The sequence below is a fragment of the Symphalangus syndactylus genome, chromosome X, assembly GCF_028878055.3.
Source record: "Symphalangus syndactylus isolate Jambi chromosome X, NHGRI_mSymSyn1-v2.1_pri, whole genome shotgun sequence".
NCBI lineage: Eukaryota > Metazoa > Chordata > Mammalia > Primates > Hylobatidae > Symphalangus > Symphalangus syndactylus.
This window is the reverse complement of record NC_072447.2, coordinates 26840098-26863821: the sequence shown is the minus strand read 5'-3', so window position 1 is coordinate 26863821 and position 23724 is coordinate 26840098.

Sequence of the window (23724 nt, the reverse complement as noted above, 5' to 3'; positions counted from 1 at the left end):
TATATATGTATATATATATTATTTTATTTTATTTTAGGTTCCGAGATACATGTGCAGAATGTGCAGGTTTGTTACATAGGTAAACGTGTGCCATGGTGGTTTGCTGCACCTATCAACCCGTTACCTAGGTATTAAGCCCTGCATGCATTATCTGTTGATCCTGATGCTCTCCCTCCCACTGGCCAGTCATATATTATTATCCAGCTTTCTTCTGGGACAAAAAATTATAAAACTATACTTATCATATTTGGCTCTAATATGTTTTGCACCCATATTGTTCATTTCCCAAGCACTGTGCTAAGTATTCACATTCATTAATTCAATTAATCCTTACAAAAGCTGAAAAGGTATGAATTACTGTCCCCATGTTACAGATGAATAAACTGAAGGGCAGAGAGAATAAGCAAGTTGATTGATAGCTGCTAAGTGGCAGAGCTGGGATTTGAACTTAGGTGTGTGTGATCTTTCAAGCCTGTCAACTGAGCTACTCCACACACTGCCCCTGCTAGTTGCTATGGCATTATGTCCTGTGATTCCTATGTGATAAGAAATAGGAGAGCAAAACTATCTCTCTGGCTTCAGCCACCCCTGCTGTTGCCGTGAGCAGGAAGCAGGGTTCAGGGGTTTCCCGGCCTCTAGTTTCTGTAGCACCCATGTCCTGACCAGATCTCAAAGGCTTGGAGTTGCAACTACATATTTTCCAATTTGTGTGTTTTTTATTTCCCTTCCTAAAGGGATTTGGGCCAGTTTGAAGATAAAAAACACAGAAACAATCAAAGTGGACATACTAACACAAGATTAAAAAGACCAAGTGGATTTAAAAGAATTACATTAGAAAGCCAAGTTAGGGCCAGGCATGGTGGCTCACGCCTGTAATCTCAGCACTTTAGGAGGCTGAGGCGGGTGGATCACTTGAGGTCAGGAGTTTGCCATCAGCCTGACTAACATGGTGAAACTCCATCTCTACTAAAAATACAAAATTAGCCGGGCGTGGCAGCGCACACCTGTAATCCCAGCTACTAGGGAGGCTGAGGCAGGAGAATCGCTTGAACCCAGGAGGCGGAGGTTGCAGTGAGTAGAGATCACGCCATTGCACTCCAGCCTGGGTAACAAGAGCGAAACTCCATCTCAAAAAAGAAACAAAGGCAAGTTAGAAGTGAAACCCCAAAGAGTGCCGGTATTCTAGGCAGTCAAGAGAAGCAGAGAAGGAAAAAGTAGTCGATGTGATCCCTGGTGGTGGTGGTGTGGGAGGACACAGGAAGACTAGGGATTTTTTTAAATTTAATTATTATTATTATTATTATTTGGTATTTGTTAGCAGAGACAGGGTTTCACCATGTTGGTCAGGTTGGTTTTGAACCGCCGGTCTCAGCCTCCCAAATTGATGGGGTTACAGGTATGAGCCACTGTACCTGGCCAGACTTGGGATTTTGAAAGATGGCTTTTAGCATTTGCTGAAGAGCTAGTTGCAGTAAGAAATGTAAGGACCACCGGCCATGATGAGTTTAGCATCTCTCTTCCTTACATATCCATTTTTATGAGTTCCCTCTTCTATATGAGGGCAAGCAATCCAATTGGACCAAGACCTCCTTCCCTCCCAAGGAGCTGCGTGTGATCCCCAGCTGAGGAGAGGCTTGCACCCACAGGTAAGTACACTTCGAAGACGATTTGAAACACAATACTGATCATATATTTCAGAAGAGGTCAAACATGAATTTGAATATAAGCAGAATCAGCATTTGCTCAGAAGAATAAAGGAAGTATGATATTGAAGGTTCATAAAGGGTCATGGAGTAAACACAAACATTACGTTCTTTCTGTTAGCTGAGTTTTTCAAGTTTGGGTACAAGACATGAAGTTCTCTTGAGTATGGATGAGCTGAAACGAATCTTTTTTAAAAATGTACTCAGAGACAATATTTTTAAAAACAAAAGAAAGATATGCATTTTATATGACTGGAAAAATGACCTAGAACCGGCACGAAGCCATCCCAGGAGAAACAGCACTGGCTTTGAAGTGATAACCATTAGGTTTGGCTGTGGGGTGTTTCACGACAGAGCTGGTGGGTCACCAGCACTCATGTTAAAAACACAAGTGAAGGCAGGCGTCTCTATTTCTTCTGCAACACCTAGCACCAGAGCAGTCCCACCTTGTTGCATAAATAAGGGCTATGATTCATATTACTGTCCATATGGTGTGTGCCTCCTGAAGTTGTACAGTGCACAACCTGTGTACCAATACACAGCAGCCCTGAGAGAGGGGGATCTCTTTGGGTTTTGAAAAGTTTCTCTTTCTGTTTTTTTGTCTGCTGGATGGGGAAGTATAAAAATGTAAAACCAATGGCTTGGATAAGTATTTCAGTGTGCTTAGCTTCGACCCAAAAACGATTGCTAAAGAAGATGAATATAGAATTGAATTTTTAAGTGGAATAATGTAAAATATAGAAAATGGGTTGGTTATCTTCAGAAATTCTGTGGTGATTCTTTTCTTAGAGAAAGGAAGCCTTGCTGGACGCAGTGGCTCACGCCTGTAATCCCCACACTTTGGGAGGCCAAGGCAAGTGGATCGCTTGAGCCGAGGAGCTCGAGACCAGCCTGGGTAACATGGGACCTACAAAAATGGTAGAGGTGGGGTCTCTACAAAAAATCAATAAATGAAGCGGGAGGATCTCTTGAGCTCAGGGATAGGGGCCACAATGAGCCGTAATTGCGCCACTGCCACTTTCACCTGGGTGACAGAGTGAGACCTTGCCTCAAAAAGAAAAAAAAAAGGCTTCCACGAAGTAAATAATCGTTTTATATAGAAATACATTAGAAAAATTCGGATTTGTCTACATTCAATTTGCGTGAAGGGCATTGCAGTGCATGGATCCCAGCTCCGTGAATGGAAAGCACACGCCGGAGGGCGCTGCTGTTGCCACTGCATACCCAAGAGCCCACTCGGACCCTCCAGCAGAGGGCGCAGTGCCGCCTCTGCTGTGCACCGCTGTGCCGCTTTAAGGAAATGAGAAGCCTCTGTCTCTGCCTTTAGAAAGCAGAGGTAATTAATCAGTGGGGGCACCTGTGTGGGGAATGGGGCTTTAGTCCCCCATACTCTTGGTCAGCTTCCCCACCCCAGCCACCTCAAGCAACCATATAATATAGGGAAGAGGGCAGGCTTGCTGTGCCAATGTAGCTCCCAGATGACTTCCCAAGCTTTCTGGAAATTTAGGAACCAACAGGGAAATGATTTTATTTATCGCACAGGGATTATTCTTACTTATAATCCTAATGCACAAGGATTAGATGAGTTAATCTAGTCCAAAATGCTCTTATAAACTGCTCATGTAAGATACCATTGCACGGATGTAAATGCTAGATACTCATAATCCCGTGATCCCCATACATGACTGTGTATTTGAATCTGGGAGCTTCAAAAATACTGATGCCTGGGCCACTCCCAGAGATTGTGATTTAACTGGCATGCAATGTGATCTGGGCTTTGGAATCTAAATGATCTCCAGGTGATTATAAATATGCAGACAAATTTGGGAAACTCTGCTGTAGTCCGTTTCTCCCCTTCTCTCAAGGTAAGCCTGTTGTTAGCCCCTTCTGTCTGTGTAATGATAATGATGATGATCACGATGATGAAAACCATGAGTGTACATAGAATAATTCACCATATTTGGCCCTTCTGAGATTTCTCTTTGGAGAGATCCCTACTGGATTATAACACACTGACAATAGAGCTTAGCCATAAATATCGCAGGATGTCTGCTTTCTTTCATTTCCTTGTATGTCATATACCATATCTTGAAACTGTTGGTTGAACTACATTTCACTTTTGCATTAAATATTTCTGAATATCTGCTCTACATTAGGCATTGTTAAAAAACATTTCAAGGATCCGATATTTGAGTCCTGGGCAAATATTGGCGTGTTCAGAGAAGATGTGTTATTAATTTGGCCACTAGATGGCAGGACTTTGTAAATCATACTGAATATAAACCAAAGCCCGTAATAAAATTCTTAATATAAAAACAAATAAATGGCTCCTAGGTGAAGATGGAGCAGGCTTAGGTAGTATTCTAAGGGAAATGCAGTTTATCTTTGATGTCCTCGAGAGTCCCCTTTCTCCCGTCTGTCTGGGTAGCTCCACGGCTATCAGGACCACCTGCCCCCACATTGGTGCATGTGCTCTCTGCTTCACTCCTGAGCTCTCGGTCTCTCCTGGTGATCAGGAAGGGCTGGAGAGCAAACCAAATGGCAGACCACATGGATTATGCTAATTCCAGGCCAACTGATGCAAGACTGGGGAAAGTGAATTTTTACTTTTCCCCATCCATAGTTTCTTGCAGGCAACAGTGCAAATAGAAGAATCAGGAAGGAAAGGTGGGTATGCTGCTGCAGGATTTATAACTCATGCTGACCCCATGAGAGGAGGAAGCCACAGGCCTGTGGGACCCTAGACGATCAGGTGCACTGGCTTGGGTGTACAAGCTGCATCAGCTGGGATTCAGGTTGTCTTCAGATTTAAACTAGTACAGGTGTGTAAGATAAAGGTATTTAGATTCATCCCAGGCTATTACCTGTCAGTGCTTGCAGGTGACTATGTATTTTTCTGCAACTATTTGTTAAAAAATGTTTAGCTTCAGGTCAGGTAAGCCCTCTTCCTAAGCCTGAGTCCTTGGGGACACTACGCCCAGTTTATGCCACAACTAAAATGCCCGCACCCTAATTTTCAGCCCACTAAGTTATAGATCAAAACTGCTCTTCCATAGTAATGACTGAAAGTGTTTTTGATATAGTTAGGTGGACAAAAGACCTCTGTAGGACACCTGTCTGTCTCATTCCCGCTTTCCAATGGAGAAAAGATCTCAGCGATAACAATGGAATGTTGCTTTGCAAGCATTTTTGGCTATAAACCTCAGTCTTTAGCAATAAAGATGGTGAAGACCACGAACATTCATTTACCCCTTCCCCAGGCCCATGGCCACACACGTGAAAATGTGTTTGGAAGCTGAAGAAAACATATTGAGCTTGTTAATTGAAGACGTACAGAAAATGTTGTTTTAAAATAGTTCATCAAGCCAGGCCTGGTGGCACGTGCCTGTAATCCCAGCTACATGGGAGGCTGAGGCAGGAGGATCACTTGAGCCCAGGAGTTCAAATCTAGCCTGGCCAATATAGTGAGACTTCCATTTCTAAAAAAATAAAGATAAACAAATACAAAGTTCATTATATATTTCCTGATTTTTCAAATCCCTGTAAATTTCCCAGTTGCCTTCACAGTTAGGTGCCAGCATGTGGCTGAGTTCTAGCCAGTACAATGTGAACAGATGTGGCATTAAACCTCACATACTCCTCCATGACTTTCCCCTCTTCCTGCTGGCTGGAATGATAATGACTAGAGTGTTCTGGGAAGCCAAATTTTGAAGATGGCAGAGCTACCATCAGCCTGGGCCTTTGAATGACCATGTGAAACAGAGCCCTTCTCTTCCCTACCCCCTACTTTATAAACCAACTCCCTTCCCCAACTCCTATCCCTTCAAAGCGTTATGTGAATGAGAAACTTCTCTGTGTGCGAGCCATTACATTTTTGGTTCTACTTGTCACCGCGCTTTAGGTTGTAACAAAGGACGTGCATGGTTCACACTGGAACTCTCCATCTTAGGCACCTTAAACCCTGCTTTAGGAAGATGATAGGCCCCCCAAGCGGCAAATACATACTTGGTTTGATGAAATAACTGACAACAAGCTAGCGTAACGCTTTACGATTGAAAGCTATTGAAAATCACATTTAAGGCCACGTTGATTGTGTACTCCAGTGTTCTTGAAAAGTTTAGGAATTTCAGCTGCATGCAGGCTTTATGGTTCACAGATTTCATTGTAGGATGCTGAGTTAGAACTCTCGGTGAACCCTAGTCACATGCCAGTTTTAAGTCATGAATACCTTACTTTACTAAACTAAGTAATGTTTTGTAACTTGCCTAGATGGAAAGCCATTTAAATACAATGATAGATTAGTAAGAGATAACCGTGTGGCAATGGGGGAAATCAGTGACCTGGGTCATACTCCTAGATTTCCCACTACCTTCGGGCCACGGACAAGCTATTCGATTGGTGTAAAAGTCACTGTGGTTTTTGCCATTACTTTCAATTCATACTTCACCTCCCTGAACCTGAGTCTTCTCTCCTTAAACAATGCAGTTGGAGGTGATTTCTTCCAGCTCTAACATTTTACCATTCTATAGTCATTATTTTTTTCTCTTTTGCTCTTTTAGGATTTAGTTTTTATTTCTATCAGTTAAACACTGATGGTTTAAAACAGGGATTTGCAAACCTTTTCTGTAAAAGACCAGATAGTAAATATTGTAGGCTTTGTGGGTCACACAGACTATGTGGCACCTACTTAACTCTGCCATTCTCTTGGGAAAGCAGTCACAGACAACACCTAAATAAATGGATGTGGCTGTGTTCCAATGAAAGCTTATTTGCAAAGATAGGCAGCTGGCTCCCTGGCCATAATTTGCTGACCCCTGTTATACAGGGCCAGATGTCTTCCTGTTAGGACCTACTGCAGCCATTAGCAATAATTTCCTGCACTGCACCTCCCCACCCCCACCCCCTGTGGCTCCAGTTTTTCTTCCCTGGATATAACCATTTTTTTTCTAATTAACCTCCATATCCCTCAATAACATGTATACAGAACAATTTCTGCCCAGAAAGCTTGCTCAGGTTTAACAAGCCCTCCAAATGACTCACATTAAAGTTTGAAAGACATGCTCCAGATAATTTTTTCACATTATTGTGTGTATATATATATATATATATATATATATATATATATATGTATTTAAGTTTGCTTTTTCTTAAGCCCAGTACTTCTGTTACTAGCCCTACCTTTATCACCGTTCCAAAGTTTCTCTGGCACCATATCTTCCTCTTTCTTTTAGACTCCTTCATTTGGAGGCGGGGGTTGGGGGGAAGCCTGTCATCCAGTAGCTTCCTGAGGAATGGTAGTTGGGAAACACATTTTTGAGGTTCTGCAAGTCTGAAAATGTCTTAAGCATACTTTCACACGCAACTCAAAACTTGGCTGATGGTAGAGTTCTTGATTGCGGACAGTTTTCCTTCACAATGTTAAAGGCTTTATTCTATATACTTGTAGTTTCCATTGTTTCTGTTGAGAGATTCAAAGCATTTCAAATCCTGTAATGAGATTGTTTCTTCCTCAGTTTTCCTCTCCGGAAGCTTCTCTTTGACCCTAGCACGTGTCTCAGTGTGGTTCTATTTTCATCCATCGTATTAGTCACTCAGGGGACCCTTCCAATTATGCCTTCAGTTCTGGGGTAGTTTCTTGATTTACTTCTGCGACAATTTCCTTCCCTGCATTTTTTCCTGTCTTCTTTTTCTGGGACTTTTCCCACTTAGTCATTGGCCCGCCCGCCGGGAGTGATACTTTTTTTTTCTATTTTTCATTTCTTTATGTTTTTGCTCTAGTCTCTGAGAGACTTCCTTTTTTGTTCTACTGAGTTTTTCATTTCTGTGTTCATTAATGCGAAACCGTATGAAATTGCCAATATTTGATGATTTTTAATCTTACAAAATGGCAATCTGTTAATTTCCAAAAGCATGCTCTTATTTCCTGGTTTTTCTTTTACAATATTTTGATAGCATCCAGTTCTCATTTCATGGATGTAATATCTTCTCTTATTTCTCTGAGAATATATTAATGGTAGATTTTTTTAATGGTTTCATCTTCCTATGTAGCCTTTTTTCCCAGTTGCTTTTTTCTGTCTAATTGTTTTGTTCTGTGCCTTTCACGTTATAAATTTTTCTCAGATGATGATAATATAAAATCGTAAAAGCAAACGTTTCAATAGCACTTACTATCTGGCAGAAACGCTTTTAAATGCTTCATGCATGTGAACTCATTTCATCTTAGCAACAATCCCAAGTGGGCTTTCAGAGATGAGAAAACTGAGACTCAGATGTTGAAGCTGTCTGCCAATATTTTAAGATGTGGCACCAAAGAGGACCAAAAGCTCTGTGCCAGTGAATGGGGCTTGTCAACTGTGGGTTTCACTGAGAGTGATGGAGCCCCTTGTGGTGGACAGAATAATGGCTCCAAAAGTGTCCACACCCTACTCTCTGGAACTGGTGAATATCTTACCTTACATGGCAAAAGGGGACTTTGCACATGTGATGAAGTTAAGGACTTTGAGATAGGGAGCATAGCCTGGATTATCCAGGTGGGCCTTAAGTAATCACAAGGGTCCTTATAAATGAAAGAGATGGGCAGAAGAGTCCGAATCAGAGAAGGAGATGTGAGGATGGAAGCAGAGGTTAGAATGGGCCAAGGAATGCAGGCCACTTCTGGAAACCAGAAAAGGCGAGAAAATGTGCCACAAGAAACATGTGTGCATGTGTCTTTATAGTAGAATGATTTATAATCCTTTGGGTATATACCCGGTAATGGGATGGCTGGATCAAATGGTATTTCTAGTTCTAGATCCTTGAGGAATCGCCACACTGACTTCCATAATGGCTGAACTAATTTACAGTCCCACCAACAGTGTAAAAGTGTTCCTATTTCTCCACATCCTCTCCAGCACCTGTTGTTTCCTGACTTTTTAATGATCACCATTCTAACTGGTGTGAGACGGTATCTCATTGTGGATTTGATTTGCATTTCTCTAATGACCAGTGATGATGAGCTTTTTTTCATATGTTTGTTGGCCACATAAATGTCTTCTTTTGAGAAGTGTCTGTTCATATCCTGTGCCCACTTTTTGATGGGGTGTTTGTTTTTGTCTTGTAAATTTGTTTAAGTTCTTTGTAGATTCTGGATATTAGCCCTTTGTCAGATGGATAGATTGCAAAAATTTTCTCCCATTCTGTAGGTTGCCTGTTCACTCTGATGATAGTTTCTTTTGCTGTGCAGAAGCTCTTTAATTTAATCAGATCCCACTTGTCAAATTTGGCTTTTGTTGCCATTGCTTTTGGTGTTTGAGTCATGAAGTCTTTGCCCATGCCTGTGTCTTGAATGGTATTGCCTAGGTTTTGTTCTAGGGTTTTTATGGTTTTAGGTCTTACGTTTAAGTCTTTAATCCATCTTGAGTTCATTTTTGTATAAGGTGGAAGGGATCCAGTTTGAGCTTTCTGCATATGGCTAGCCAGTTTTCCCAACGCCATTTATTAAATAGGGAATCCTTTCCCTATTGCTTGTTTTCATCAGGTTTGTCAAAGATCAGATGTTTTTAGATGTGTGGCGTTATTTCTGAGGCCTCTCTTCTGTTCCATTGGTCTATGTATCTGTTTTGGTAACAGTACCATGCTGTCTTGGTTACTGTAGCCTTGTAGTATAGTTTGAAGTCAGGTAGTGTGATGCCTCCAGCTTTGTTCTTTTGGCTTAGGATTGTCTTGGCTATGCAGGCTCTTTTTTGGTTCCATATGAAATTTAAAGTAGTTTTCTCCAATTCTGAGAAGAAAGTCAATGGTAGCTTGATGGGGATAGCATTGAATATATAAATTACTTTGGGCAGTATGGCCATTTTCAAGATATTGATCCTTCCCACCCGTGAGCATGGAATGTTTTTCCATTTGTTTGTGTCTTCTCTTATTTCCTTGAGCAGTGGTTTGTAGTTCTCCTTGAAGAGGTCCTTCACATTCCTTGTAAGTTGTACTCCTAGGTATTTTATTCTCTTTGTAGCAATTGTGAATGGGAGTTCATTCATGATTTGGCTCTCTATCTGTTATTGGTGTATAAGAATGCTTGTGATTTTTGCACATTGATTTTGTATCTGAGACTTTGCTGAAGTTGCTTATCAGCTTAAGGAGATTGTGGGCTGAAACAATGGGGTTTTCTAAATATAAATTATGTCATCTGCAAACAGAGACAATTTGACTTCTTCTTTTCCTATTTGAATACGCTCTATTTCTTTTTCTTGCCTGATTGCCCTGGCCAGAACTTCCAATATTATGTTGAATAGGAGTGGTGAGAGATGGCATCCTTGTCTTGTGCCAGTTTTCAAAGGGAATGCTTCCAGCTTTTGCCCATTCAGTATGATATTGGCTGTGGGTTTGTCATAAATGGCTCTTATTATTTTGAGATACGTTCCATCAGTGCCTGGTTTATTGAGAGTTTTTAGCACGAATGGCTGTTGAATTTTGTCAAAGGGCTTTTCTGCATCTATTGAGATAATCATGTGGTTTTTGTCACTGGTTCTGTTTATGTGATGGATTACGTTTATTGATTTGCATATGTTGAACCAGCCTTGCATCCCAGAAATGAAACAAATTTGATCGTGGTGGATAAACTTTTTGATGTGCTGCTGGATTCGGTTTGCCAGTATTTTATTGAGGATTTTCGCATTGATGTTCATCAGGGATATTGGCCTGAAATTTTTGTTTTGTTTTTTTTAGAGACAGGGTCTCACTTGGTCACCTAGGCTGGAGTGCGGTGCTGCTATCATAGCTCACTACAGCCTTGAACTCCTGGGCTCAAGTCATCCTCCCACCTCAAGTCTCTTGAGTAGCTGGTCTACAGGCATGCATCGCCATGCCTGGCTAATTTTTTTCTTTTTTGTTTTGTAGAGATGGACTCTCACTATGTTGCCCAGACTGGTCTCAAACTCCTGACCTCAAGTAATCTTCCCGTCTTGGCCTCCAAAGTGTTGGGATTACAGGCATGAACCACTGCGCCTGGCCGACATCTTGATTTTATTCCAGTGAGACCCATTTTGAACCTTTGACCTCCTAAACTTTAAGACAATACATTTTTGTCATTTTGAGTCACTTGTGGTAATTTGTTACAGAAACAATCGGAAATGAGCACACCACCCATTCTGTTGCAAAAAACCCAATGTCATTTCACTCAGGCAGGTGGAATTTGCTAGGAATTTTCTTATCTCCTGCCTGGAGGGTATGTGGGCATGTACATGTAGATTTAACCTAGTTCTCCTGTTGTCGTTATAGTACCTGCTATGGTTTGAATGTGTCCCCCAAAGTTTATGTGTTGAAAAATCAATCCTCAATGCAACACTGTTGAGAAGTGGGACCTTTAAGAGGTGATTAGGTCATGAGGGCTCTGCGCTCGTGCATGGATTAATGTCTTTATTGTGCGGCTGGGCAGGTTGGCTCACGCCTGTAATCCTAACACTTTGGGAGGCTGAGATGGGTGGATCACCTGAGGTCAGGAGTTCAAGACCAGCCTGGGCAACATGGTGAAACCCCGCCTCTACTAAAAATACAAAAATTAGCTGAGCGCCTGTAGTCCCTGCTACTTGGGAGGCTGAAGCACTAGAATCGCTTGAACCCGGGAGGCGGAGGTTGCAGTGAACTGAGATCGCACCATTGCACTCCAGCCTGGGTGACAGAGTGAGACTCCATCTCTGGGTTCATTGCAGAACAAATGGGTTTGTTATAAAAGTGAGTTTGGTGCTCTCTCTCACTCACTTTACCTCTGTTTCACCATATGACTCCTTCTACCATGTCGTGATGCAATGAGAAGGCCCTCATCAGATTCGCCCCCTGAGGGCTCAACTGCTTCAACCAATTCTCCTATTTTTCAATTCCATCTTATATTAGTTTGCTAGGGCTGCTGTAATAAAGTACTACAGACTTGGTGGCATACATAACAGAAATTTGTTGTGTCACAGTTCTGGAGGCTAGAAGTTTGAGTTCAAGGGGTGGGCAGGGTTGAATCCTTCTGAAGGCCGTGAGGGAAGTCTCTGTTCCAGGCTTCTCTCTGCTCAGCTTGTAGATGGCTATTTTCTCTCTGTATCTTTACATCATCTTCCCTCTGTCCACATGTGTCCAAATTTTCTCTTTAAGGACACCAGTTATACAGAATTGGGGCCCACCCTAATGTCCTCATCTTAAGTCAATTATCTCTTGAAAGACCCTGTCTCTAAATATGGTCACATTTTGAGATACTGGGAATGAGGTCTTGCACATATGAATTTTTTTGTGGGGAGGGGTTGCAATTCAGCTGCAACACATTTTATCTCCACTTCCAGTGGTAAATGGGGTCACCCATTCCTGAGCCTTCTGGGGGACCTACGGGATAATTCCCATTGCTTGGTTTCTCCCCTACAGGGTTAGGCTTTGGCTGTCTCCAGCTACCAAGTCAGTTACCACATGTCTTTCTGTTTTCTCGCTTCCAAAATTGTGTTATTACTGTATATCCTCTTCTCTCATTTCCTTTTGCTAAATTTATGCCTTAAAAATGCATCCCAATATTTGCTTGAGGGTGGTTTTACATGGAGCAGAAATAAGTGCTTAATTTTAATGGGCAATTTTAATTGGAAGTCCAGGTAAAGTAAGTTGTATGGTTTGACAGAGATCAAAATAAATTGGACACTTGAAAATCTGATTTTTCATAATTTACATGGAGTCCATCGAATGTGAGTCAAATTAGCTATAGTATTCCGTTTTTTAAAAATGTTTTAATAAATATACTAGAAGGTTTTTGAATTATCACCAAATCTCTGTATTTGACTGACTTTGGTTAAAATCTACATAGCAAATGATGAAAGAAATTAGTGGTAATTATCTAGGGAATATATGGCGAGAAAGCATTGAGATGTTTTAACCTTCATTGAAACAACAATTCATTTAGTCTATGAGAAGCATAGTTTACACTTAGTTCTTTTTTTTTTTTTCTTGAGACAGAGTCTTGCTCTGTCACCCAGGCTGGAGTGCAGTGGCATGATCTCAGCTCACTGCAGCCTTTGTCTCCAGGGTTCAAGCGATTCTCCTGCCTCAGCCTCCCTAGTAGCTGCGATTATAGGCACATGCCACCACGCCCAGCTAATTTTTTTGTATTTTTAGTAGAGATGGGGTTTCGCCATGTTGGCCAGGCTGGTCTCAAACTCCTGACCTCAAGTGATCCACCTGCCTCGGCCTCCCAGAGTGCTAAGATTATAGGTGTGAGCCAGCGCACCTGGCCTTAATTCTTTCTTACAAGTCCACCGAGATAATGATCTTCATAAAGCTGGAATATTCTTAGAGGTAACACTAGGGTTCTTTTATGGGTTAAGCTATGAGAAGAAAACAGATGTTTCACAATTCTCAGCCCAAATATCATCTATTCTATGCTGACTGGCAACAACCTTGGGCCTTATACATTCTTCAAAAAAATCCAAAGTTCTTGGCTGAGAAAAAAGATACTACTCTTTCTATAATGGGCCCCATTACCCCATTATTTCTCACACTTTTCATGAAGTGAATTGATATTCCCTCTAGCTGGAAATAGACCTAATTCTTTTTTTTTTTTTTTTTTTTTTTGGTCTTGCTCTGATTTCCAGACTGGAATGCAGTGCCATGATCATAGCTCCCTGCAGCCTTGAACTCCTGGGCTCAAGTGATCCTCTCACCTCAGCCTCCTGAGTAGCTGGGACTACAAGCATGCACCACCAAGCCTGGCTAATTAAAAAATTTTTTTTTTGTAGAGATGGGGTCTCACTGTGTTGCCCAGTCTGGTCTTGAATTCCTGGGCTCAAGCAATCCTCCTGCCTCAGCCCCTACAGGTGACTTTTAGAGCAGTGGTTCTCAAAGTGTAGTTCCTGGACTAGCAGCATCAGCATCACTTGAGAACTTGTTAGAAATACAAATTCTCAAACTCTACCTCTGGTGAATCAGAAACTCCAGGGATGGGGCCTAGAGTTTTAACAAGCCCTCCAGGGGGTTGTATTGCACACTCAAGTCTGAGAGGTACTGTCTTAGAGGACTCAGGGATAAATTGACTGCTATTTTAGCACCTGGCATAGTGTCCAACATAATGAAGATACTCAATAAATTTTTCACGGAAAGTACCTGAGAAAGACTCACTTAAGACACACAATATTGGAAGAGACAGCCTAATGGGCATAGTATATCTTTCATCTTTATAAAGGATCAATAGAAGAATCCATCATGCAGACAGCTGATGACTCTTGCATAACTGTAGTTAAAGGTGTTGTGTCGACTTTGTGACCAAGTGTCCTTTATTCAGTGCCCTGTTGTAATAAATGAGCTTACTTTGAGAGAAAGTTTGTCTCTGAAGAGAAATGAAAAAAATGTAAAACCCAAGATTTGCCTTTTTGGCTTCACTCTCAGGAAATTTAGAGCTGCACAATAATTCTCTGCTCCCTTTGTCCTCTTCACATGGGTCTCTTTATTCTCTAATTACCCCACTGCGCCTTCTGCTTGATTATGAGTAGTCTCGATGCCTTTGGAAATAGACAAGGTAAGGATTTTAGATAACGAGGTGCATGAAAGACCGTGGGCAGCCTGGATGCCACGGCCAGCTAGCAGAAGCTATGGCTGGAAATGTGACCTTTGATCATTCAGGTTTGCCGCATACACAGAGGAAGATGCAATGCGCAGGGGTTATCAGTGGCTTGCTCCTGAGAGCAGATCTGCTTGGGCAGGCCTCCAGAATATTTGGTGAGATAGGGATACTCACGAGAGGGTAGAAAAAACCCTAAGGGCATGGCAAACATGAGCTTCTGGAAAGATCTGATGAGTTACTGTCTTTGATCAGCTGGGCAACCTGGGGGGCTGTAAAGCTTAGTGAAGCTTGTCTCTCCAGTTGGGGGTGCGACTGGGTGCCTTCTGTGAGTAGATCACACATGGATCCTTTATATCCAATAGCTACATTAAAGAAACGTCTGTCCTTAACCTGGGGCTGTTAGCACCTTTCTAGCAATTATATCCCTGTCCTGTTGTGACAACCAAGCAGTAGGTTAAAATGAAAATTACCAAGATGTAGTGGTTTCAAAAAATGTCTGGGAATTTTTTGTCTTGGCTCCCATCAAGAGTCATTGAATATAGATGGGCTTTCATCACTCACTTTTAATGAGAATGTGGCAGGAGGTGATGCTTGGGGACTTCGAAGCTACATCATCAAAAGCAACACATCTGCCCTGGTTCTCTTCTTGGATCACACACCTTTGGAAAGATAACAGGTGGCTACCCTGAAGGAGTCACAGGGAAGAGATCGTGTAGACAGACCACAGAGAGATAGAGAGTGATGCTTAAGGATGCTCAGCTGATCTAGGCTCCAGCTATTTGAAGCTTCCCAGCCCAAGCACCAGATGTGGAAATGAGGAAGCCTTTGAGCAGCCATCATCTGACTGCAGTCACACGAGGAAGCCTGAGCAAGAACCAGCCAGCTGAGCCAGACAGTCTTCCAAAACTTGAGAGCATAACAATAAATGAATGTTGTTTTAAGGCACAATGTTGGGATTTGTTTGTTACGCAGCAATAGGTAACTGCCACAGGAACTCAACATTTTTTGTCCCTTGGCTTCTGCGATATCACTCCCTGGGCTTTTTTTCTGGAAAAAAAAAAAAAAAAAAAAAAAAAAAGAGATACTGATTCTGAAGATACTCTATAAATTTTTGAGTATTTATTCAAATACTCGAAATTGGCTCCTTTTCCAGGCTCCTTCATGGGCCAGTCCCTCCAATAGCTTCGTTCCTCAAGTTCCCATCCTCTTCTCTTTCCATTCTTTGCTCTTTCCTTGGATCACATAATTCCCATTATTCCCATGATCTCAATCAGGGCAAAGGATGGTGGCAGATACTGATGAAAGCCAACCCAACAGCCATCACCACTGCTGACAGAACACTGACTTGTTCCAGTGGCAACCCTTGATGCCAAGGAGGGTGGGCTCTTGCCCTGGCTCCAGGAACTGAATTGTGATGAGTTGAAACCACAGTCAACCAACCCTTTGGCCATTCATTGGTTTGGGGGTGGGCATTTCCTCCAGTTCTGGCTAATAAGATAAAAGAGGAAATTTGCTTGGGAGTTTCCCTTCCCTATAAAGAGTTTTTAAGAATGTAAAAGTCTTGGCTGTCACCCTTTTTCATTTGTTCCTTTTGAAACATGGATGTTCTTCCTGGAGGTTGAGCAGCATGTAAACCCCTAGGCAAAAAGTCAACATGATAAGGATGGAGGAGCTGCATCCATCTTTTGTTTCTTGATAGCATTATCATCCCTCTGATCCAGCTTTTCCAACTGCTTCCCTCTGGTTTTTGTTACGGGAGAAAAAACCCCATATGGACACCGCAGTGTCTTGCCCAGATTTCCTCAAATGTGCTTTACGGATTGTAAGGGCTACTTCTCTAGTTTTGGTGCACATTGCTTCTAGCTATTTACAGCTGTGACGTCATCTTGTGGTCTGCTGAAAGGCTACTGGAGCCACAGCAGCCAGACAAGATACATCAAAACATCCACCTTCCCTGGGTGGCTGCAGCTACTGACTAATGGGGCCAGCAGCCGGAAAGCCCGGCTCTTTTCCCTCAAAGTGGACCACACTCTATGGTGAAATTAACACCCCGGAACTCTCCAAGATTACACAGCTACTGAACAACTAGAATGAGAACTGGAACCCAGGCAGTCTATCTCCAAGGCAGAACTATTCTTTTTGAACCCTTGATAACAGACATTATCTTGAAATAATAGAAATCCGAGAATAAAATCTGAGAATAAAATTTCTTGCAAATTTACCAAGATTAAATCCATGTTTTTTTTTATGTCCTATCACTTTCGAGTTCTTTAATTTTTACATATTTTCAATGAAATACAGCATTTTATGTTTGATATGTACTACAGACATTACACCATGCATTTTCTTCCATCTGCTGGGCTTCTGCCCCCAGGTCTCCTCCCTTTGCCTCTGTAAACCATCCATTTCCTGACCTATCTTCACCCCTCATCAAGACAACTAAGCTTAGGAATGGTAGAATGGTGTGAGAGTGTGAACAGCAGAATTTGAATTTTGGCTCTGCCACTTCTGAGCCATGTAATTACTTAACTTGTTAAGCAACTTAATTTCTCTGTGTCTCACTTTCCTCATCTGTAATATTGGGATCATAATAAAAGTATTCACCTCATAGGATTGTTGTGAGGCTGAAGTGAATATTACTTACACTGCCTATGGCAGAGTATCTGAAACATAGTGAGTGCTCAATAGGCTTACCGTGGGGATTATATTTTACCCTGAAAGGTCAATGCCATCTTGGCTGAATACTGGGTTCTTCATCTGTAATTCTTTTCTCTTAGTGGTTTATGGATGTTATCTCACTTCCGTCTACCCTTTAGTACCCTTTAGTGTGGTTTGTGAGATGTCTGATGCTTGTCTGATTCTTCTGCTTTTGTAATTTCTGTATTATTTCAGTCTGCATAATGTTTATAAGATGTTCTCCATACTTCTGGAGTTCAAGAATATTATCAAGGTGCTACTAGGCAAGTGCCTTTGATTTTTATTAGTCCCATCTGGACCCCAGTGAGCCCTTTGAATCTGCGGACTTGTGTTTCTTCAGACTAGGAAAATCTGCCTTCTATTATTTCTTTGATTGTTCACCTTCTTTTAGTGCTTTTCCTCCCTCCTCTAGAACTCGCGTTACTGACATGTTAGGTCTTCACAATCTCTTGTCTTCGTGTATCTTATCTTGTTCCTCATAAATTCTGTTTTGGCATCTTTTCTCCAGAACTTTTTCATCTTCCCAAACTGAAACTGTGTGCCCCTTCCCTCAGCCTCTGGAAACCACCATTCTACTTTCTGTTTCTGTGAATTTGACTGCTCTAGGTGCCTCATATAAGTGGACTCATACAATTTTTGTCCTTTTGTGTCTGGCTTATTTCACTTTGAATAATGTCGTCCATGTTCATTCAGATAGTAGCACAAGTCAGATATTTATTTATTTGTTGATGGATATTTGGGTTGTTTCTACCTTTTGATTATTATTATTAAAAAAATGGTGCTGTGAACATTGGTATGCATGTATCTGTTCAACTCCCTGCCTTCAATTCTTTTGGGCATATACACAGCAGTGGAATTGCTGGATCATATGGTAGTCTATGTTTACTTTTTTTTTTTTTGAGATGGAGTTTCGCTCTTGTCGCCCAGGCTGGAGGGCAATGGTGCGATCTCGGCTTACCGCAACATCTTCCCTCCGGGTTGAAGCGATTCACCTGCCTCAGCCTCCTGAGTAGCTGGGATTACAGGCGCCTGCCACCATGCCCAGCTAATTTTTGTATTTTTAGTAGAGACGGGGTTTCACCACGTTGACCAGGCTGGTCTCGAACTCCTGACCTCAGGTGATCCACCTGCCTCTGCCTCCTAAACTGCTGGGATTACAGGTGTGAGCCACCGTGCCCGGTCTCTATATTTAATTTTTTGAGGAGCTGCCATACTGTTTTCCACAGCGGTTGCACCATTTTACATTCCCACCAACAAGGCACAAGGATTACAATTTCTCCACATCCTCACCAACACTTGTTCTTTTCTGGGATTTTTGTTGTTGTTGTTGTTTGTCTCCTTTTTTTTTTTTTTTTTGGATAACAGCTATCCTAGTGGGTGTGAAGCGGTATCTCATTGTGGTTTTGATATGCACTTCCTTAATTGTTTGGCATCTTTAGTCCACTTACTTTGAGGCCACTAATTCTGTTCTCATTGGTTCCTTTTGCCTCTTCTATTTTATCTACTACATTTTATTAATTTAGTCATTCAGTATTTGTGTACTTCCTATGTTTAATGAACAGATATACAGAGCAGTGAAGAAAATCCACAGATCCCCTCTTAAAACATAGAAATCAGCCAGGCGCGGTGGCTCACACCTGTAATCCCAGTACTTTGGGAGACCAAGGCAGGTGGATCACGAGGTCAGCAGTTCAAGACCAGTCTGGCCAAGATGGCAAAACCCCATCTCTACTAAAAATACAAATATTAGCTGGGCGCGGTGGCAGATGCCTGTAATCCTAGCTACTCAGGAGGCTGAGGCAGGAGAATTGCTTGAACCTGGGGGGCGGAGGTTGCAGTGAGCCGAGATCATGCTACTGCACTCCAACCTGGGCGACAGAGTGAGACTCCGTCTCAAAAAACAAAAAAAGTAGAAATCATTTGTTTTGTTCCTAGTCCCACAAAGTCTTATTGTAATGCTAAAATGGAATTTCTTTAAGTCTTCCCTTTCATTTTCTGTTCTGGCTATTGGTGGTATGTCTCCTCTATTTATTACTGTTCTGTTTGGTCTCTCTCTCCCAGGTTACTGGGCTTCATTTGCTGAGAGTTCCCCTTCTGCAGTCAGGTGAGCTGTTGCTGTCCCTCTAGGGGTGGCAAAACTCAGTCTCCATTCCTACGGGGTAAGGTTGACCCTCAGGTAGGATGTTGGGAGAGAACGCCTTTCTGCTCCCAGCTCTTCCTAGTTGCAGCTTTTAAGGTCTTTTTGCTTATTGTTTCTTTGGTTCTTTCATCTCAGGGATAGGAATAACAAGGCTCACCTGAGCAGGTAGGACTCACTAGTTCTTTGGGAGAAGAAAGAGCCAGTGGCCTTTCTAGGTTAAGACACATAGCCGAGCACGGTGGCTCATGCCTGAAATCCCAGCACTTTGGGAAGCCGAGGCGGGTGGATCGCCTGAGGTCAGAAGTTTGAGACCAGCCTGGCCAACATGGCGAAACCCCGTCTCTACTAAAAATACAACAAATTAGGCAGGCATGGTGGCAGGTGCGTGTAATCCCAGCTACTCGGGAGGCTGACACAGGGGAATTGCTTGAACCTGGGAGGCAGAGGTTGCCCCGAGCTGAGATCACACCACTTCACTCCAGCCTGGGCAACAAGAGCAAAACTCCGTCTCAAAAAAAGACACACAGAGGTAGGTAACACAGTTCCCAGGGGTGATTCATTTATCAGGAACTCTAGATTTAGTTCCTTTTATTACTTCTATGGGTCTCTATTTGAATGTATTGTGTGCACTCTGCTCCTGATAAAGAAAATTCGTGTGAAATGTTTGCAAAGCTTGCTGTAAAATGGAAATCTTTGGTGATTTGAAAACTTAATCCGTTGTTTATATATCCATTCTCCCTAGTCTCACTTTTCAGGGAAAGGGGTAGGACTTAAACTATGACCATTTGTGGGAAAATTTAGTCATTAAAAGGAGTAGAACTAACAATGGCAGGAAAAGGAGTAAAACTAACAATGGCAGGGGAAGTGTTAATTTGGTGCCTGGAATGGATATGGTGTCACCAGAAATGGTGCACTTGAAAGAGACTCCGCTGGAAGGGTTCAGTCCATACCTGCAACACCCTAGCATAGTTCGTTTTATGTGTCAACTTGACTGGGCCATACAGTGCCCAGATACTTGGTCAGACATTATTTTGGGTGTGACTGTGAGGGGATTTTTGATGAGATTAACTTTTAAATTGGTAGACTGAGTAAAGCAGATTACCCTCCATAATATGGGTGGGCCTCAGCCAATCAACTGAAGGCCTGAATAGAACAAAAAGGCTGACTCCCAATAGAGAATTCTACTGTCTGTCAGTCTTTAACCTGCAACATCAGTTCTTCCTTGTTCTGCAGCACCCTGCTGACCTTCAGACTCAAACTGGCGTATCGACTCTGCAGATTTTTGACTTGCCAGCGTCCATAATCAGGTAAGCCACTTCCTTATAATAAACCTCTCTCTCCCTCTCTCTCTCTCTATGTATATACAAATATATGTATATATGTATGTGTATATATATGTATATCTTTCTACATATGTATTTATATGCATGTATATGAGATGTATGTATACACACACACACACACACACACATCCTGTTGGTTCTGTTTTTCTGGAAAACTCTGACTAATACATACCCTCTCCAGAGATACCTAAAGTCTGGTCTTTGGCCAGGTGGCTCCATCTTTAGTCTCTTGGTTCACTGGAGAAGAAAGTCCTATGTCCATTATCAGACTCCACCTCCCTTTGTAAAAAAAAGGATGAACATCACCCCCAAATAAATAAATAAGTGCATTTACTTATAAATTGTATACATGTACCACTCCATTACTAAATCAAATGTATTACATATATTTTTACCTATAAATTAGAGGTACCACTTCGTTAATACAGAAAATGCATTATAAAAAGATGAAAAATATATAACTACAGTTTTCTTCTCCACTCCAGTGCATCATCTTGTGTGACCCCTTGGATGCTTGCCTCCACTTTGCCGACCACTAGCTTAGAGCTCCCTGCCCGCTCTGAGCTCTGAGGCTTTGGATGCTCTCCGGGCTCTGTCAGCATGCCAGCTGGCTTGGGAGAGGAAATTAAATAGGAATTGGGAGAGAAAGGAGTTCAGGGTCTCCGGTTGACACTGCCATCTTATCTCTTCATATTTGATTGACTGGATTAAACCAGTGGGTCCAAAACCTAGCTGAAGTCGAAAGCTTAGGCCTGTGGATTTTTTTTTTTTTGGCTTTGTTTTTAGAAATAATTTTCCACGTGTTTATGGTTTTAGCCACTTTGGAAAACAGCTGGCTGTTTTCTAGACTAGGCTGTTTTCTGTTGACTTTTTTGAATGGTCCCAGCTTAACAGGAATAAAAATTAAAATGTATTTTTTCCAGGGAGATTAAAAATAAAGCCAGAAACAAATGCTAGTCTGTGTCCAATAAAGGTCTGAGAAGAAATACTTTTATGACAGGTACAGGGTATATTTTTCCTTTATTGATTTTGCTTTTTTCTTTCTTCTGATCCAATGCTACAAATTATGTAAATTTTACTGAGATTGCACTTTTTATACTTTCCAAGCTGTTCAGGGAAGAGATGAACATAGATTAAATTTCACTGTCACACTTGAGCATAACAGTGTATGAGAGTGAGTATATATATCTTTCAACTTCAAATATACAGACATTACCACAAAAAAGTAAGCAACATTTCTATCTATGATTTACAAGGTAGATGGAATTAATTTGTATATTTATTATGATGATTACCTGGTAGACAATAATAAGTCATCTTGGTCTAAGAAATAATTCAGTATACTTCACCAGTTTTCCAACACAGGAAGTAAAGTATCTTTAGGCAGAGGCACCTTTTTCTAATTTGCCCAAAGATGTCATCTATCTGGACTAATGGCAACCTTAGTGGTGACAGGGTTAATGAAGTGGTTGTGTTCTAGCTACTTCTGCTATCAACTTCCGTGCTCTTGCCTCTGGAACATTCCCCAGATACAATATTTCCTCAAATGAGTGTGGCAAGTCCCATTCATTTATTTGACAGCTATTTATTGAGGCTCTCCCATGGGGAAGGCCCGCTGTTCTGTTGGGTTGTTCTTGTGGTGATCTGGAAGGCAAAGCCACATAGCTCCTGCAGGGCACTATAGAATAGAAAGTGCACTGAGACCCACCTAGGGCTGAGTTGAGAATCCCACTGGATGTCATCCTTTTCTTTCTTGTCTGCAGTCATTTGATTTCAAGGAAATAACCATGAGGCCAAATAACAGTGACACCAGGCATGATGAATGGCCTCTGCCTATGATTCCTGCATTTTTGTCATGAAAATCCAGTCACGTAGTCATTTTAATTTCCATTTTAAACAGAAGGAAGTTGAGACTCAGAGTGGTTAAGTGGTTTCTTGAAGATGGTGTAACTGGGATTTGATTCCAGGTCTCTCTGGCTCCCAAGACCACAATTCCAAAGTTCACTGGTCTCTGACAAGGAATGACTCTCTCTCTCTCTAATGCCTTTGCCAACTGAGGTGTTTGGCTTCTTCTCATAGCTGATTAAAGGGCAGAACTGGTTTTAGGCCACTGAAGGGTTGTTTTATCTGTTAATCACTATTCATACACAGCCTATGAAAACATTTCAGAACTGGGAGAAAATTACTGGCTCCTAAATGCAAAATAAAACTTCCAAGTCAAACTTAATGTGTTCAATTAAATGGCTGCCAGATTTAGCATTCTAGCGTCATGCATTGTTAAATTTGGTAAACATAAATTTAGTGTTCAAAAATTCATAAATGTTACAGACATTTCTGTATATTTGAATACAATTTATAAATTGGGTTTTGTTCTTCATGAAATTCCTGAGTGTCCATGAGAAGAACCAAGAAATCATAGCCAAAGGCTAATTGAATGATTACTCATAACTTAATAGTTTCAAAAGCAAATTATAAAAACATTTTATTTTAAAATATAAATGTATGTTAAATGTGGGATATGAGTGTTTGAAAAACATTTTTACTTTCCAATTTTTGCTATGAAAATTTTTAAACTTGTAGAACAGCTAAAAAATAGTGCAATGATTACTCATATACCCATCAACTAGAGTCAACAATTGACAGCATTTTGCTTTATTTACTTTACCTATTTATCAAGCTACCTATATATATTTCTTGCTGAATCTCTTGAAAGTTGCAGACATTATGACATATCACCCCTATATCTCTTAAAAAGGACATGTTTTTACATAATCATGGTAACATCACACTTAAGGAAATTAGTAATAGCCTGGTATAATATAATATTGAGTCTATATTTGAATTACCATCATTGATCCCTGAATCAGATACCTATTGTGGTATAACAAACACTCAAAATGATAATGCCGTAATACAACAATCATTTACTTAGCTTGAGATTCTCTGGGCCTTCAATATAGGCTCAGCATGGCTGGGCAGGTCTGGTTCTCACTGGCTTCCATCATGCAGCTATGGCCAGCTGCAGGTCAGCTGGGCCATTCTGTTTCTGGGGGTTGCCTGGCTATGAGCTGGGATATCAGGAACAACTGGGCCATAAGTATCTCCTCACCTAACAGGCTTGTCTGAGATTTCCCATGTCCTAGCTGTTTCACCTGTGGGCCAGCTTTCTTGATGGTCACAGTTCCCTCCTAGGCCTCCATTGCTGTTTTTCCGTTAACTCCATTTTTTTTTCTTCATTGCCTCAATTACCCGCATGGCAACCCCTTGAATCTAGACAACAGACCTGAC